The following is a 16,562-nucleotide window of genomic DNA, read 5'->3' as shown; positions in this document are numbered from 1 at the left end:
TAAAAAAAAATATTGATTTCAGAGAGGAAGGGAGAGGGAGAGAGAGATAGAAACCTCAATGATGAGAGAAAATCATTGATCAGCTGCCTCCTGCATGCCCCACACTGGGGATCGAGCCTGCAACCTGGGCATGTGCCCTGACTGGGAATTGAACCGTGATCATCTGTTCATAGGTTGATGCTCAACCACTGAGCTATGCCAGCCGGGCCCAAAGAAGTGCCTTTTTAAGGCACCATTCTGGATCTTCCAATAATTATACCTGACTGCTTGGCCATTGTGGGATGTCCTGAGCTGAGTTTCTAAAACCCATAAACTTTCTGACCTTTTACACTATATTTTTTAAGTTTTAGAAATCATTTCATTTGCAGGGACCATTTTAATTTTCTCAAGCATATATTTACCAACTGAGTATTAGCCTGTTCCGGATACTATACCAGCATCCTTAGCTCTGAATTTTGCCTCTCCTAATCTGCGGGTCTTGGATGAGACATTTAACTTCTTTAGGGTCAGATGACTGAGGTGAGGTCCAGGAACAGGAAACACTGGGCAGAAATTGTTTCAAGATCTAGCAAGCTCAGCATTAAGATTCACAACATTTGGGGGAATTGGAGGAAAACCAAAGATCTGGGAGTCCTGGTGGGAGAGGAGGATGTAAAGGGAGAGGTACAGGAATCTGAGCTTTCCATTGCCAAGGTCGGGCCTCTTTCTCAGCCAGGTCAGTGCAGAGATGGGGAAAGGTAAAGTTCAGGATCTGCAGAGGCCTGGTCTCTAGGGAGAAGATTGGTGATCAAAATTCAGGGCCTGATCTACCTGTAATTTCCAGAATAGCAGGAAACAGACAGGTGCAGAGGGTGGGCTGTGCCTGCAGACATGTGGATGACGGATCCAAGGTGGGGAAAAGAGTTCCTTGATAAAAAGTTTTTGGAAGCACTGAGTTGGAGAGGGTTCTGGTGGGTGTTTATTTCTGCCTATCTTATTATCCCATGGGAATATTTCTTTACAGATTGCATTCGCCATTTTTAGACAAGGCCTGAGCCCAGCTGGAGTGGAATAATAATACTATTAATGTGACATGCTTAACAACAACATATAGTTTTTATCAAAAGTTTCTTTATCAAGAGTCTTGGGATGTAGGTGGTAGAAAAGAAGGCTTCTGTGGATAATCCTATATAATAATAAAGAGCTAATATGCAAATTGTCATCACACCCTCGCACCTTCGCGCCAGGGCTGGGGGACCTGAGGCTGGGCTAGGGGACCTGAGGCTGCGCCCCTGCCCTGCAGGACTTGACAGGAGTGGGGCCAGCCAGGCCTCATGCGATTTTGAGGCACGCACAGGTGGGCGGGGACTTGACTCTGGGTCCCGTGGTGCACCCCAGACTCTGACAGGAGGGAGATCTTCATATACATTTTACTAATTTTCTTTCATCTCTGACACTGTCTATTATAGAGAAAGGGCAAATAGCAATATTAAAATATTTCCTCTAATTAATTCCCTTTTAATGTGCATGAATTTTGTGCACCGGGCCACTAGTTGGTAAAAATAAAACTTATTCTTTACTCTCCCTCCCTATCCTCTAATCCCTCTTTCTGTCCTGTTGTCTTCTTTCTATCTTTGGCCATGAACTCATCTCCTACTTTTCTAATTCTGGGAATAAGTGTGTGCTGTTTCCCAGGGATCTTGACTCAGTTTGCTATTATTTTTGTTATCACCCAGGCTTTTTGATTGATCTTAGCCCTTAAATAACTAGATTCTCTGGTTTGGGCTCCTAAACCCCAACCATCCCTTTTATCCTTCCCTGAATACCTGAAGGCCTGCAGTGAGCTGGGCTATGGGCACAGGGCCAGTGGGGCAGACATAGTCCCTGACTTCAGTCACAGACACTCTGACTCTTGGTTCTACAGGCTCCCGGGATCCTGAGATGTGTCTCAGGTGGCCCAGCCCCCTGGACTCTGGCCTTCCTATCTACCTTGATTCAGCCAGTGTCCTGTCCTCCCTTCCTTCTGTCTCCTGACTATATCATCTGCCTTAGGGCACCTGCTACTTCTTTTCCTCCCCACCAGGGTCCTCCCTCCCTCCTCCGTGGGCTCTCCTCTGCTTCCTGCCTGCTCTCACCTCGCCTTTCTCCAGGCTAACAGTTGGGGAGCTCCAGCCCATCCTGCTCTCCCTGGCCCAGCTGGGCCTCTCTAATCCCACCTGTCCTGCTGCATTAGGGCTTGTGCCTGGGCCTCACTCCTGGCAGGGAGGGGGACTGTCTGCTGAAGGGGAGTCCATCATACTCTCGGCTCCACTCTGCAGAGGAGCACAGTGACTCTCATAGGAAGTCACTTGCCAGGGGCCCATGAATTCAGATATGAATGTACAGAAAGCTTAGCTAATTCCAATTTATGAGAAAAATGTCTGAAGTATCAAAACATCTCAATTATAAGTAAACTTTATGTATATAAACATAATTCATATTTAATAAATGACAGAATACAAAATACTAAAAATACAGTAGAAATAGGGAACAATCTGGAGAAGGGATCCAGAGAGCTGATTCCTGGGCCCACTCTGCCTCTGACAAGCTTGTGATCTGAGGCAAGTCACGTTACCTCTGTGGATGGCATTTCTCCAGTTCTCTCTGCAATGAAAAGATTTGCTCAGACCATGCATAATGTTCCTCCACTTTATAGTATCAGTTGCCTTCAAAAATGAACTAACTAAACCCCTTTGGACCCTTCACACATAGTGAAGTGCTGATGCCATGTTTAAGAGTTTTTGCTATAATCATAATTTAAAATCTATGGATGCATTTTTTAAAAAGGCTGTAAATCATCATGTGTGGATGACAGAAGGGTGGGTGCTATAGTTGATTTTTATGGAAAACAGGTTTGAGAAGGAGAAGCTAGCCGTCCCTGAGACTTTAGGTTCTGGCTTTGTACTGCATTAAAGTACTTTGAGAACCTTATTATTTTCCATTTGAAGCTAATGATGTGGCAAGGAGTCAAAGAAATGTCCCCCACTTTCCACCCTGCAGATGGGCTTCCTGAACATCCATCATTCTTACATATCACAGCTGAGTTGTGCTTCATGACATCCTGGTCATACAGTAGTTCCAGGTGGTAGGAATTGGGCTGGTCACACCGTGGCCCCTCGCTATCATTGGATGCAGGGCCTAATCAGTGGGTAAAGGAATATCCCTTATGGGAGCTTTCAATAGGGCAAAATGTCTGATTTATAAAAAGCATGAGTGCTTTAACATAGAACAGATGTTTATTAATGTGGAACAAACGAGTGGAGTCATGAATATTTAGTAAACCTAGGAGGACCCTGAGAGCTCAGTCTGTGCTTGCTCTGAGATTTGGGGTCTGAAGTGGTTGTTTGTTGACTAACCTGTCTGAAGTGCCTTGGAATGTGGGCCAGATAAAGTGGGTAAAAAGCAGACTTACATTCCATAGGAATAACTGGAATCCTTGGTTTCCAAAATTCAGCAGCTTACTTTTGACCTATATTTGCTTGCTATGTTGTGATTTTTGATAATTTTTGAAGCGTGGAAGAGAGTTATGTTGGCATGATATGAGATTAATACCCATAATTAATTGACCATTTTTCTGGCACTGACCCTTTCCATCTCTTCTCACCCCCCTACCCCGATCTCTTATCTGTCCAGGGAAATGTTTACCAAATGACTGATTAGGCTTTCATAGTAAATTGCAGTTTTTTTGGAGATGATCCTGATAGCGTTTTTTTGCCGCTTCCATGGAAGGTTCTGAGATTATGTATCTTATCTTCAAGGTGTTTGGTGTCTTTAGTCTAAGCTGCATGTTATCTCCAGGGTTTTTTGGTGTGTTTTAAAGGGGCCAGTCCTTTGAAGTTTGGGAGATGGTTTGTCCTGGGTCTTTAAAAACTCAGTCAGTACCACAATACTATCTTCCCAGACCATTAGTGATGCAATTCCACAACCAATTGGATGATTGGGTATTTATCATCAGGGAACTAGAAGATAAGCAAGGTGAAAAAAAGAATTGAAAGGGAACCTGGACTGTGTTCCAGTCTGCATGCTGATTTTTCCAGTTGGACTGGTGTGTTGCGGTGAGCACAGGGTAACTCACATCGTGACTAGTTGTTCCCAGAGCAACCATCCCTGGTATGGATTTTGATGTACCCTTGGTCTTTTTCATGAGGTGTCTGCAGTTGTTCTAAGCTGCACAGAGGGCTGGTGATGAAAATGAAGAAATGTGTTACTGAAACACTCAAGCTCAATGATTCTGAGATCATAGCTGTGACTGTGGCTGAGGCTGCCAGAGAGAATAAGAGAGCTTCCTTGAATTAGCAGGGATGGAGAAATATTCTGGATTGTCACTCTAGCCCGACCCTCCTCCATCATCTCTGTCAGTTCACAGAGCATCTAAGGCACACAGGCAGCATAAAGGAAGTATGGATGGTGCTAGTAACTAAGTAGTTTCCCCCCTTACATTGATCCGTGTATCTTTTTACCTATAACTGAAATCCATTGGTTTTGCTTTGGTTCTCTGTAGCACCGAAGAGCAAACATTACTTTCTCTGACTATCCCTCACCCTGTTCAGTCTTCTGTTATTTTTCTGCTTATTATAACCTCTCAGAAATGACTATCAGTGACTCTGAAATCCCTTTAGGCTTTGGAATCAAATTCCTACAGGCCTGGGTTCTTGAGTGCACTTGAAGTGATTTGCCACCCCTCCCCCCCCCCCGACTCTCGCTCTAGCTCCTTGCTTATCTGGAACTGAGTTTTTTGCATGGTTTGTTCTGCCCTCTTTATGTTGAACATGGGCCTTCCTGTTCAATAGCAGAGGAGAAAAATAGTTATTGGGCATTTACTCTGCTTTCTGTTTCCCCATTATTATCACTATACCAACTTTCCCAAGTTCCTGAACACAGCAGGCACTCCATAAAGGTCTTTGCCTTTCTCCTTGTTTCAAACATACCTTTAAAAAACAATTGCTGACTCTAATATTTTTTACAAGTCTCAGCTAATGCTGATCTTTAGCCTCTTTGACACTATTCTAGTAAATTCTTGCTAAACAGCATAAAATAATAGTTAGGAATAGCTTAAATACTCTTGTGTTTCTCTTAGTACAATTTTTTCATTTGATACTATATCAAGAACTCTCCAAGTCATCATAATTCATTCATACGTACTGTGTTCACTCATTCATTCAATAAGCATTTATTGAGCAGCTGTTATGTGCCAGAAAGTACCATAAGTGTTGGGGATGTGATGGAGAAACAGGGCTTAGTGTTAGAAGTTACTAAATAATCACACAGATGTTTACCTAATCACAATAGTAAGTGCCACAAAGGAAGCACATGTGTATCATGAGACGGGGGGACTTAACCTAGTCCAGCATGTAGGAGCTGTTTCTCTGGGCAGCATGGAACATAAGATGCTCCACAATTCCTCCATTTGGAGATTTTATGCTATTGTCAACCTTGGCTATTTTCAATAAACTTACAGTTAACACCTCTGTGCAGAATTGATATTTCCTTAGGGTAGATTCATAGACGTGTAATTACTGGGTCAAACATGTGAATATTTATAGTTCTTGATACATACTATTAAAAAGCTTCTGGAAAATGCAACGCAGTTTTAAAGCTGGTGGAGGATCTTGAACCATCACATATCCAACTACCTTCATGGAAACAAGAAGCTAATTTCAAGAAGTCAATAGTTAGTAGTAAGAGCAAGTGGTATGTTTCCTGTACGGGTTCTGAGTGGGTGCAGGTCCTGGAGTTGCTGATTAGTGGTCTGCGATAAGTAGAGAAATTGAGAATGAAACATTAAAAAACCTCTATGGCAATGTATAAAGTGATTTTTATGTTAAAATTTGGGTATGTATATTGTATGTTACTTTATTTTTTTCTACTACTTCATTAATTTTATTTTTTATAATAAAATTTTTTGTTCATGATAGATTAAGAGAGAGAGAAAAAACACACAACAAGTCCTTTTCCACACATAGTTTGTGTAAAAACTAGTGGAATCCCCTTGGTCAAATTTCCTTTTAGACTGAAAGCCCCAGTCCTATGTAGTGATATTTCCCCCTTTCTCAGGGGAAACCAATGGGACTAGCAAATTTTGACAACAAACCTGTGTACTTGTTAGGTCCACACAGATCTGTGTGTACCTTTCCCAGAAAGATAAAGCACATCTATTGCAACAATTGGGCCATGTATTGTTTAAAGAATTTCTCTGAGAAATTTCTTGGTTCAGGAATTTCAATTGCTTGCTGTTTTATTTTGGCTGTTAGAATATAGCAAGATACTTGACCATTGAACCTGCCTGTATTGAGACAATGGAATTATGATTAGATGAATTATGGTTAGATGCCGCAGTGCCCATTATTTCTTCCCAAAGGAAGTAATACACGGTCTCAAAAAAAAACAAAAACAAAAAAAACACTTTCCACCTCTGAAACTTTTTGCCAGCATAGCCAGAGTTTAGCTGTGGGATAAAGGCTACTTCCTTTGTTTTCATATCCCCAATAACAGAGAATAGAACTGCTCTGACATTTGATAGTATGAGGAAATCTCACCAGTCAAGGGCTGAAACCAGTGTGGATAATATCTGCATGTCATTTAGCACTGTCCTGGAGGATAAAGAAAGGAACTACAAGGTGATCTTTGGCTGATTTGTCTTTAAAAATTAAAACCAGACCTGGCTCAGAGAAAGGACTCATGCATACTCTTGGTGAGGTCCCCAACAAGTGAGAATTTCATTTTCCTAAAAACTCTGCCTACCACCAATTTGCTGGTGAATATAAAAATCAAGCTGTGTGTGTGTGTGTGTGTGTGTGTGTGTGTGTGCTGATTTTGCATCAAAGGATAGCAAGGTAATGATGAGTTGAAGAGTGTTGACTCTGAAGTCGGACTGCCTGGGTTTAAATACTAGACTCTACATTTTACTATATGGTGACCTAAGGGTTTGAGTTACTTCCCTCTCAGTGCCCCAGTTTTCTCATCTACGTATCAGAGATAATAGTAAAGAGAAAAATCCATGTTAGGTACCTAACAGACACAGTTCCTGAACACAACAGGCACTCCATAAATGTTAGCTGTTCTTATCCTTATAACAATACTCATCAGAAGAAACTCTGCTAGGAAGAGAGGAAGGGAGGGAAGAGGAGAGGGTTGCAAAGCAGTGGAACTGTTTCACAGACCTCTTTACGCGGGATGTTGAAGAAGAAGGCATGGGATCCGATGACTTGGGCTCTGGGCCTGGCTGTGCCAGTCACTAAGTATGTGAGCCAAAAAGTCATGTAACATCACTGAGCCTCAGGGTCCTCCTCTCTTCTGTAAATGGGACGATGTCAGTAATTCCTGCCTCATGGGGTTGTGAGTGCATGGGAGCTTATATACTGTATGGGTAAGAGCCTTGTAAATGGGAAGAATGGTATGAACATAGGTTATCTCATTCTGGCTTTTCCTTTAGTGTGGCTTTCCTTCAGCGTGTGCCTGCCTGAACTAGCTCCTGAAGAGGTGGCTCCTTCCTGAGTTTGGGGCGTTCCCGTTCCTCTGGGCTTCTGGGCATAATTGTTCATTGAGACTAAATGTGTGGGTCCCACCTACCTGATCCTGTGATTGAGGGATGAATGAGGGTTGCTGCTGGCTGTCAGTGTGTGTGTTTTCTGAATTGCTTCATCAGAACAATGTGCCAATGGTCTTGGGTCATTCTGAATTTGGTTGACCAGTAACTTTCTTTGGAAATGGAATTCTGAGGACCCCTAAGTCAAATTTCTTAAAAAAAAAAAAAAAAAGCAAAAATAGTGATTCACAGATAGAGAAACAAGCTAAAAACCCAGAGTCCCAGAGTTCCAATCCCATTTGTGCCATGACTTGTTATGTGACATTGGGCAAGTACCTTAATCACTTGGTGGCTTCATTTCCTTATCCATAAAATGTGGTATGACAGTACCGACATACCTTACTCGATTGTTATAAAAATAAAAGTAATATTTGCCATGTGTATATACAATTCTACACTTCTCCCAGGACCGGATGGTTAAAGGCAAGTTGGAAACATGAAAAGGGCAACATTTCCTGCTGTATTTTGACCAGATTCACTAGAATATTTTGCTCTTTTCTCCATGAATTTTCTGAATTCCATTCTGTTAACTGTTTACTAAATAACTACCCTATTGACTGAAAGTACTTGTTTTCTCTGCCCCTAAAGGCTTTGTTGTTTCCACATTAAAAATAAATGCCCAGCATGAATTCATAGGAAAGGTCCTGGGAGGCTCTAGAGCAGGGGTGGGCAAACTTTTTGACTCGAGGGCCACAATGGGTTCTTAAACTGGACTGGAGGGCCGGAACAAAAGCATGGATAGAGTGTTTGTGTGAACTAATATAAATTCAAAGTAAAGGAGCGGAGGGGAGAGCAAGAGAACTGGATAGAACAGCCGGATCCGGCCCGCGGGCCGTAGTTTGCCCACGGCTGCTCTAGAGGAATACCAAAATAGGACCTGATGTTGTCAATAGCAGAAACTTTTAAGAATGGCCTTAAAACAGATATTAGTGAGAAGTCCTGGAAAGCACAGCACATGTGGACAGGTTTCGGGGCTTCCAACACCTTCCACTCCATGGGACACATCGTAGGCATTCATGGAAGGCATATTGATTCATTGCCCACAATAGCCTTTTGTACTTCAATATTAAAATAGTCATTATTTTCCCCTGGGTTTTTAATAGAGAACAATTATACTCATGTTTATATCTGCTCCAACAAAACTTCAACTTTAATGACAGTGAAGGAATAAATATTTATAAACCCAGCATGATGAGAACAGGAGAAGGAACAACAGCAGAGGAAAAAGATAAAATTTTGGAAGATAGAAAACAGATGAAGTCAAATCTGACTTGGAACAGAGAAAGCAGGATGTGTGCTAAAAGCCAGCTAATTTGTGCTAGAGAACCCCAGAAACCCTGGAGAACTGAAGAGTCGGTTTTTCTGAAGGTAGAGGTGAGAATAGAACTGAGAATGGGAGAACTGAATTAGCAAAACTAACCCTTCCTTTTGCCTGTGCAACTGGCCTTCTGCATCATAGCCAAAGGCAGGGATCCCACTTCAAGAGTGTAGTTAAGGGGTTCATAAACCAGGGCCTCAGACAGAATCTAGGTTGGTAGGGACATGGTGGGTATCTATATATATAAAAGCCTAAACGACCCTTTGACCATTCGACCAGTACCTATGACACGCACTGACCACCAAGAGGCAGATGCTCAACACACAGGCATGGAAACATGGAACAGACTGATGAATCTCAGAGGGAAGGGGGGAGGGTGGGAAGAGATTAACCAAAGATCTTACATGCATACTAGAGGCCTGGTGGATTCATGCACCAGTGGGGTCCCTTGGCTTGGCCTGCAGGGATTGGGCCGAAACCAGCAGTCTGACATCCCCCAAGGGGTCCTGGATTGTGAGAGGGTGAAGGCCAGGCTGAGGGACCCCAGCAGTGCATGATCGGAGCCAGGGAGGGACCACGAAAGGGCTCCAGGGTGTGTCTGGCCTGCCTCGCCCAGTTCTGATTGGCCGGATCTCAGCAGCAGAGCTAACCTACCAGTTGGAGCGTCTGTCCCCTGGTGGTCAGTGTGTATCACAGCAACTGGTCGAACTGTCTAACAGCCGGACACTTAGCATATTAGGCTTTTATTATATAGGATGTATTTTAAAGCGATTTTAGCTGAATTCATTTTCATTCAGCTCAGAATATTTTCTGGTTTCCCTAGTGATTTTATCTTTGACTCATGAATTATTTAGGAGAGTGTTGAATTTCCAGATATTTGGGCGTTTCCTAGATAGCATATTATCATTGATTTTTTTACTTAATTCTATCGTGGCCAAGAAATAAATTGGTATGTTTCAATCCTAAAATGTATTGACCTGTTTCATTGTCCATCTTATGGCCTGTCTTTGTGAATGTGCTATGTGCACTTGAAGAGACTACATATTCTGAAGTTGTTGGATGAGATGTTCCGTAAGTGTCAGTAGATGGTGATTGATAGTATAGTCCACATTTTCTGTGTCTATGCAGATGTCTAATCTAGTTTTTCTCTGAATTGCTTACTGTTGGATGTTCAAGTCTCTTGATATAATTGTGAAACTATCTGTTTCTCCCCTTAATTCTGTTCATTTTTTTCATGTATTTTGAGGCTCTGTTATGAAATGCATACACATTTATAATTGTTCAGTTTCTCCTGATGAATTATCCCTTTTATCATTATAATATTCTTATTGCTTTTTAAAAAGAAACATGCAAAGCTCTTGGAGAGTTATATGATAACCAAAATATTAGAATATGGGATGTCCCCCTAAAATGTATACACACTTCAATAGCTGATAACTCCTTAATTTTCACTGATTTGAAACAATGGGTGAAGCCAGACTAAGCTTTGAACAAATAAATTTTATCCTAAAGTACCACTGGACTTTTTTATATGGAGATACATAAAAGATAAAGTTTACGGTTGAGGGCACACAAATACCGAACAAAATGATTCTTGATGTTTATGATTCCATTGCTTTGCATTATCAGCAGTGTCTGGACCAGAGGGATCATCAACTTGAAAACAGGCATTGATAAAAAAAAGTATTCATTTCTGTAGATTCTTTTAAATTTTGAAAATGAACTGTTTGTTAATAAACACTGCTTTTATAATTATTCAAGGTGCTTATACATTTTCTGGACACCCTGTATATATGTTAAAAGAAGGTTCAGAATATAAAATTGAAATTTTTACGCAAGTGGAACAACAATTAAGAAAACAACCACGATGGAAACTGGTAGGTAAATAATAAGAACCTGAGAGAATTGCTCAGCTGGTGTGCCTCAGTGGTTGAGCATCGACTTATGAACCAGGAGGTCACAGTTCCAGGGCACATGCCCAGGTTGCGGACTCAATACCCAGTAGGGGATGTGCAGGAGGCAGCAGATCAATGATTCTCTCTCATCATTGATATTTCTATCTCCCTTCCCCTCTCCCTTCTTCCCTTAAATCGATAAAAAAATATTTTTAAAAAAAGAAACTGAAAGAATCACTGTAAGAGGTCCAGCATTCAAATAGTAAAAGTTTAAAAAACAAAGCAAAAAAAGTAGAGGTGGAAATTACCCAACAAAGAATATAATAATGTTTCCCCTTAAGCAGAGGACACAATTTACCAAATTCAAAGAATTTAGGTAGGCTCCAGCATAGTGTAGGTTGAAATGCTACACCAAGGTATACTGTGAAATTTCTGAATACCTGAGTGTTCTAAGGACCCCTTTCTTTTGCTCAACTACCGAAGCAATTACTTCAGCCATAAGAGAAATCCTCGTGCGAGGAGAACAGAGTCCCTCCTCTTGCTTCTTCCTGAGTCTTGTCCTCAGCTGGCCTGAACTTAGGCTCACAGCTGAAGCAGTCCTGCCAAGAACGCAGGATAGCCCTATCCTCCTCACCCAGGTTTCTGGTTTGACCTGAGTCCTGTGAATTTTTGAAATGTCCTTAGTAGTGAAACTCTTAGGCGCCAAGAATCTTTGTTTAAACACTTTAGCAAGTTAATCCCCAGGTTGTGCTTTAAGTCCATTACCAGATTTAATGAAGAATAATGTACTGTACGCTTCATTAGAATATTTGCCCCTACATGTGATAAGACCTAATGGTTACACTTAGAACACTTATTAGTTGATACCCTTGAGCAGTTTGGGAAATAATTTTCAAATTAGGTATAATGAGTTCAATTATTTTGGAGATCATCCAGGTACTGGGAAAGAAGTGAGGGCCAGGGATTATGTTCTTGCTGCTATGCCCCCCAGCTCTAGAATAATTATTTACAACCAGTTTTCTGGGGCCATACCCTTAGGGACCATCAAGACTTGGCCTTAAATCATGCTTTTTGTGGCTCTCAGCCACCTTCCAGTTTTACTTTGGTTTGAATCCATATCCCAGCTCATTTTAAAAGGGATGTCTTGACCCATCTAGTGGTTAGTTTCTGCTGCAGTTTCCAATGCTAACCCCACATGGCCACCACCATTGCTGTTCCCCTGCTCTCCCAGCTGACTCTGAACAAGATGGAGGGCTTCTCCATTGATCACAGCTTCTGCCCACCTGGTGTTCTGGCCAATAAATGGGCACAACTCCTCCCAATTCCAGAGGTAGTCTGTTCTTTCTATCTCACACACCCTCAGCTGAGGAAATCAGAAGAGGCTGGGACCAGCACACATTTCATTTGATGATACTATCTGGAGTTTCATCAAGCACCTTCCTTGCTGATTTTGGGCTGATGCCCCAGGTTAGGGCATAGATTTTGGCTCTCTCTCAGGGAGTTTTCTGCCTTCCTAGAGCAGTACTCCTTCCCTTACCCCTTTCTCTTGCTCCCAACCACACACATCGGAGGCAGGAGCATCTCTGTCTCCCACTTATTACTAAGGCCTGATGGTCCTGGTCTTGTAACTAATTGTGATGCTTTCATTAACTTCTTTTTTAATCCCAGCGAGCCTATGGTCTTATGCAATAAGATTTCTCTTGTCCCAGAGCTATCCCAGAGTTGTCAAGGGAGTGATTCAGTGAAGGCCTCTCTTGGAACTCTTCTTAGCAATCATAGTTAACATTTACTCAGCCCCTAACATGTGTGAGGCACTGTGCTAATCATGTCACTTAACCGGATCTCATTTAATCTTCACCCAAACCCTATGAACTCCCCATTTTACAGATGAGAAATCCCTGGCTTAGAGAATCTCAGAAATATGCCCTAAGTTTGTGGAGAAAAAAGCTAAGCAGAGATTTGAATCTAGGCCTCTCTGAACCTGGAGCCCATGTTAAACCATTGAATTCCAGCCACCTCACTGCAACGAGACCCATAGCAAACCACGTCCAGTTCTGGATGTTAACAGTGTGGACTGATTTAAATTTCATTTCAGTTCAGGAAAATGTGTGGGTGCTCATTTGTCATCATCACTGTGATTAGCACAGTGAAGACAGAGAGGGGAGTCGAGAAATTTCTCTGCTCCTACAAATTTAACGAACCGTTAAATAGTACATAATAAAATTTCATTAGGTTTAGATAACAGAAGAGGATGGAGGAGTGACAAAGTAAACAGGATCTACAGTGGCAATTTAGGGCTGGCAGGGACGAGTTAAACCTCAAAATGCTAGGCAGTACCTCTGAAATGCAGAAATCAGTGGGTCTAGTTGGAGAAGCTTTCATCGAGAGTGGTGGGACTGAACTTGTTTTTAAACCAATGAGATTTTGGTTTGTGGAAAGGAAGAGGGATGGCATTCCAGGTAAGAGAAAGCACAGTTAAAGGCAAGGAGGAGAATATGAGTGTGGACACCTGGGAAGGCATCAAGATGGGCCAGACTGGAGAGCAGCCCGGGTTGGGGAATGGTGGAGGATAAATCGGAGAAGGATCTTGAGAGTCATAGTCAAGAGTTTTGAATTAAGTCTGAAAGCAATGGGGAATTAAAGAAGGCATTTGGATATAGGAAAGATAGGCAAAAAAATAATAATTCATATAGAACTTTTTTCACAGTGTGAGTCATTTCGCCATACAAATATCAAATGACTGTGGCTAGAGTCAAGATGCTAACCCTGAACTCCAAAATTAGGTTCTGTTATCCATTCAATATTAGAGCCACATTCTTCCTTTCCAAATTTTTCTCTAAACTGAAGGAAAGCCTTATGTAGAAAGTGAGAGCTTGCTCACTCGCTCAGAGTAAAGGAGCTAGATGACATAGTAATAGAGTCATCTGTTAAAATCATCCCACTTCCAATATAGGCATGCACCTGCCAAGAGAATGACAGTGCTTATCTCAGCTAGCCAGAACATGCTGTCTCCCTTAGACAGTGCGAGAGAGACTCACTGACAAATTCCTCCTCTCTGCTTCTCATTTTCCTAGATTCTAAGCAGACGACTTTTTTTTATTATTTCCCCAGTCAGGAGACCATGCAGATTAATTCATTTATAAGTTGATTTATATTAACAACCTTGCAATCCTGAGGATGCATACAGGTCACCCTGCCTCTTCCTTTGATACTAGAAACACTTTGTTTTTCTTGATTCAGTTGGATGAACAAGCTGTCCCCCTTGCTGTAGAGTTAGGAAATACTATAATCTCAGGAGAAATTGTTGTTGGGGGCTGATTTCTCCCATTCTAAATTGATAATACTTTCAACTTCAGAGAATGTTCTAAGTTATGGGAGGGGTGTGGCCACTTTGAATCATAGCTCTCTTTGTCTCCCTACATAAAACATGAGCCATTATGGTGCTTTTGCATAATTCATGATTTCTCTGTCCTTTGAATCGGTGAGTGGCATGAGAAAAATATATGCTTTTCCCTGTTGCATTCAAAACCTGATATATTTGTGATATTATGGATTACCTATATCATTATAGCTATCAATATTTAACATTCATATTTATAAACTTCCCAGGTCATCATAGGAGGAGACAGGTAATATCTGAGAGGTCTCTTTCCAAACTTTTCACCAGAATACCCATGGAACTACATGAAACAGTGAAAAAAGGAACGACAATTAACTGTAAATTTAGGATAGAGAAAGGCCATATGCTGAGGTTCACCGGGAATGTCTACTAATACACTTGTCAGTGGGATGGATTGAGAAGCATATTCTTAAGCTTACAAACTAAAAGCCCCACACACTGAACCACAGAAGCCCAGCTGATTCAGAAAGACAGTAGAAAGAAAATGTATCCTGCTCCACCATTTGCCCTCAGTTATTCCAGGACCTTGGAACTGTACTGGCTGGAAAACAAATGGCCCAACTGAAAAGAAACTGTCTACTGAGGCAGCCAGAGTCAAATCCAGACTCATGCCTCCCATCCAACTCATCATTTTCTCTCTTTCCACATCCATTCAGAGAACGTGGCTCCCACACCACAGTCAGGCAGAAGGTAGATGGCGATAAGCAGAGGAGTGTTGTGTCCTGGAATGCCTACTCGTGTAATAAAAAATACTGTAATAGGGGGAGAGGCAAGAAGGAGCACGGGTAATGCATGTTGGGAGGGCATATGATTTTTTGTTTGCTGTTCTTTAAAACAGAGCAGTAGATTGCCTCTCAGTCTCTCACCTCCTAGTCAGAAATTTCAGCAGTTAGAGCAGGAAACCTAATGCCAAGAAACCTGTGATAGCTAAATATCTGGGAGAGCCTAGGAATTAAGGTAGGCACTGTGTAAGTCAGTCTGCCCTTCAGATCTGCTTTGCTTGGGCCCAAGAGGAAAGCAGGAGATATGAAGACTCTTCACCAATACTCTCTGTTGGAAAGTGCCAGATTTGAACATATTGTTCTCTTTTCCAGTATGAATAAACAGAACAATGCCAAAGGGGGCCTAAAAAAAGAATGCTGCAAGATGAGAGAAAGGAAGCTTTTTCATATGTAAGATATATATACTGTATATCTTTTTAAAAAACTCTCCAGGAGAGAGAAAAACATTTTAGGAGTCATATTTTTGGTATTCTCCAAAAGTTGCAAAAAGGCATAGCCACTGTGAGATAGGAGTCAGGGGCCATCAAGAAAAAACAGGATGATGGAAGATTTGCAAAGGCTGAAACAAAAAATGAGGGCAGGTATTCCAAAAATATAACAGCATAATTAAAACTGGTACTGAAGTGAGTAAATACATAGAAGTCTGCAGAAATCAAAGCAGTAAAGGAGAAGACTAAGTAAGGAGCAAATGGACCGAGACGAATATCTTGAAAGGACACAGATCTAATCCCAGAATTATGGTATTCCCAATGAGGAAGGGGAACCAAACATGGGAAACAATGGTCAACCATATGTCTGAAGAAAACTTTTTTCTTAGCTGGAGAAGATCTGACATAAAATTAAAATTACCAGACTCTTTTTATTTTAAATTTTTTTTTTATTGTTTAAAGTAATACAAATAGTAGTACATATGTCTCTTTTTTTTCCCCACTGACCTTCCCCCGGCCTCCCCTACCCACCCCACCCCCTGGCATATGCCTTCACCCCCCCTCCCCAGTGTCTTGCATCCATTGGTTATGTTTATATGCATGCATAAAATTACCAGACTCATTTAGAGACGTATTTTAAAAAGATGTTTGAGTTTCCACATTAAAGAATCATTCAGGCATTTAGATGAAAATGAACAGGTTACTAACGCAACAGATTTCAAGCTGGCCTGAGCTCAGCCCCGAAGGCTAGAGGACTGTTCTAGAAGACAAGAACTGTGTCTCAAGAATTCCATAATCACCTAATGTGATGCTTACGTGCAAAGGCTCTAGGAATTCATTTTCAGATTTATAGGGATGCAGAAAATGTATCCTACATGTTCCCTTCTTGAAAAGAAAGTATCTGAATTTGCAGTCTAATTGATTAACAGGTGCATTGCCTGAGGGGACACACACATGTACCATATGACTTGCAGTGAGCATTGGAGACTATTAAAAATATAAAAGAAAGAATAGTTTTGAATATTATTACAAAATTGTATGCAAAGCTAATGCCTGTGTTGAAAAAGATTCACTTAGGTCTACAGACTTTAAATTCTATGAGCAAAGACTGATGAAAGAGGAAGGAAGAGCATATT

This window comes from Plecotus auritus, assembly GCF_963455305.1.
Source record: "Plecotus auritus genome assembly, chromosome: 1".
In the NCBI taxonomy this organism is placed as follows: domain Eukaryota; kingdom Metazoa; phylum Chordata; class Mammalia; order Chiroptera; family Vespertilionidae; genus Plecotus; species Plecotus auritus.
Note: the sequence above shows the minus strand (reverse complement) of the source record.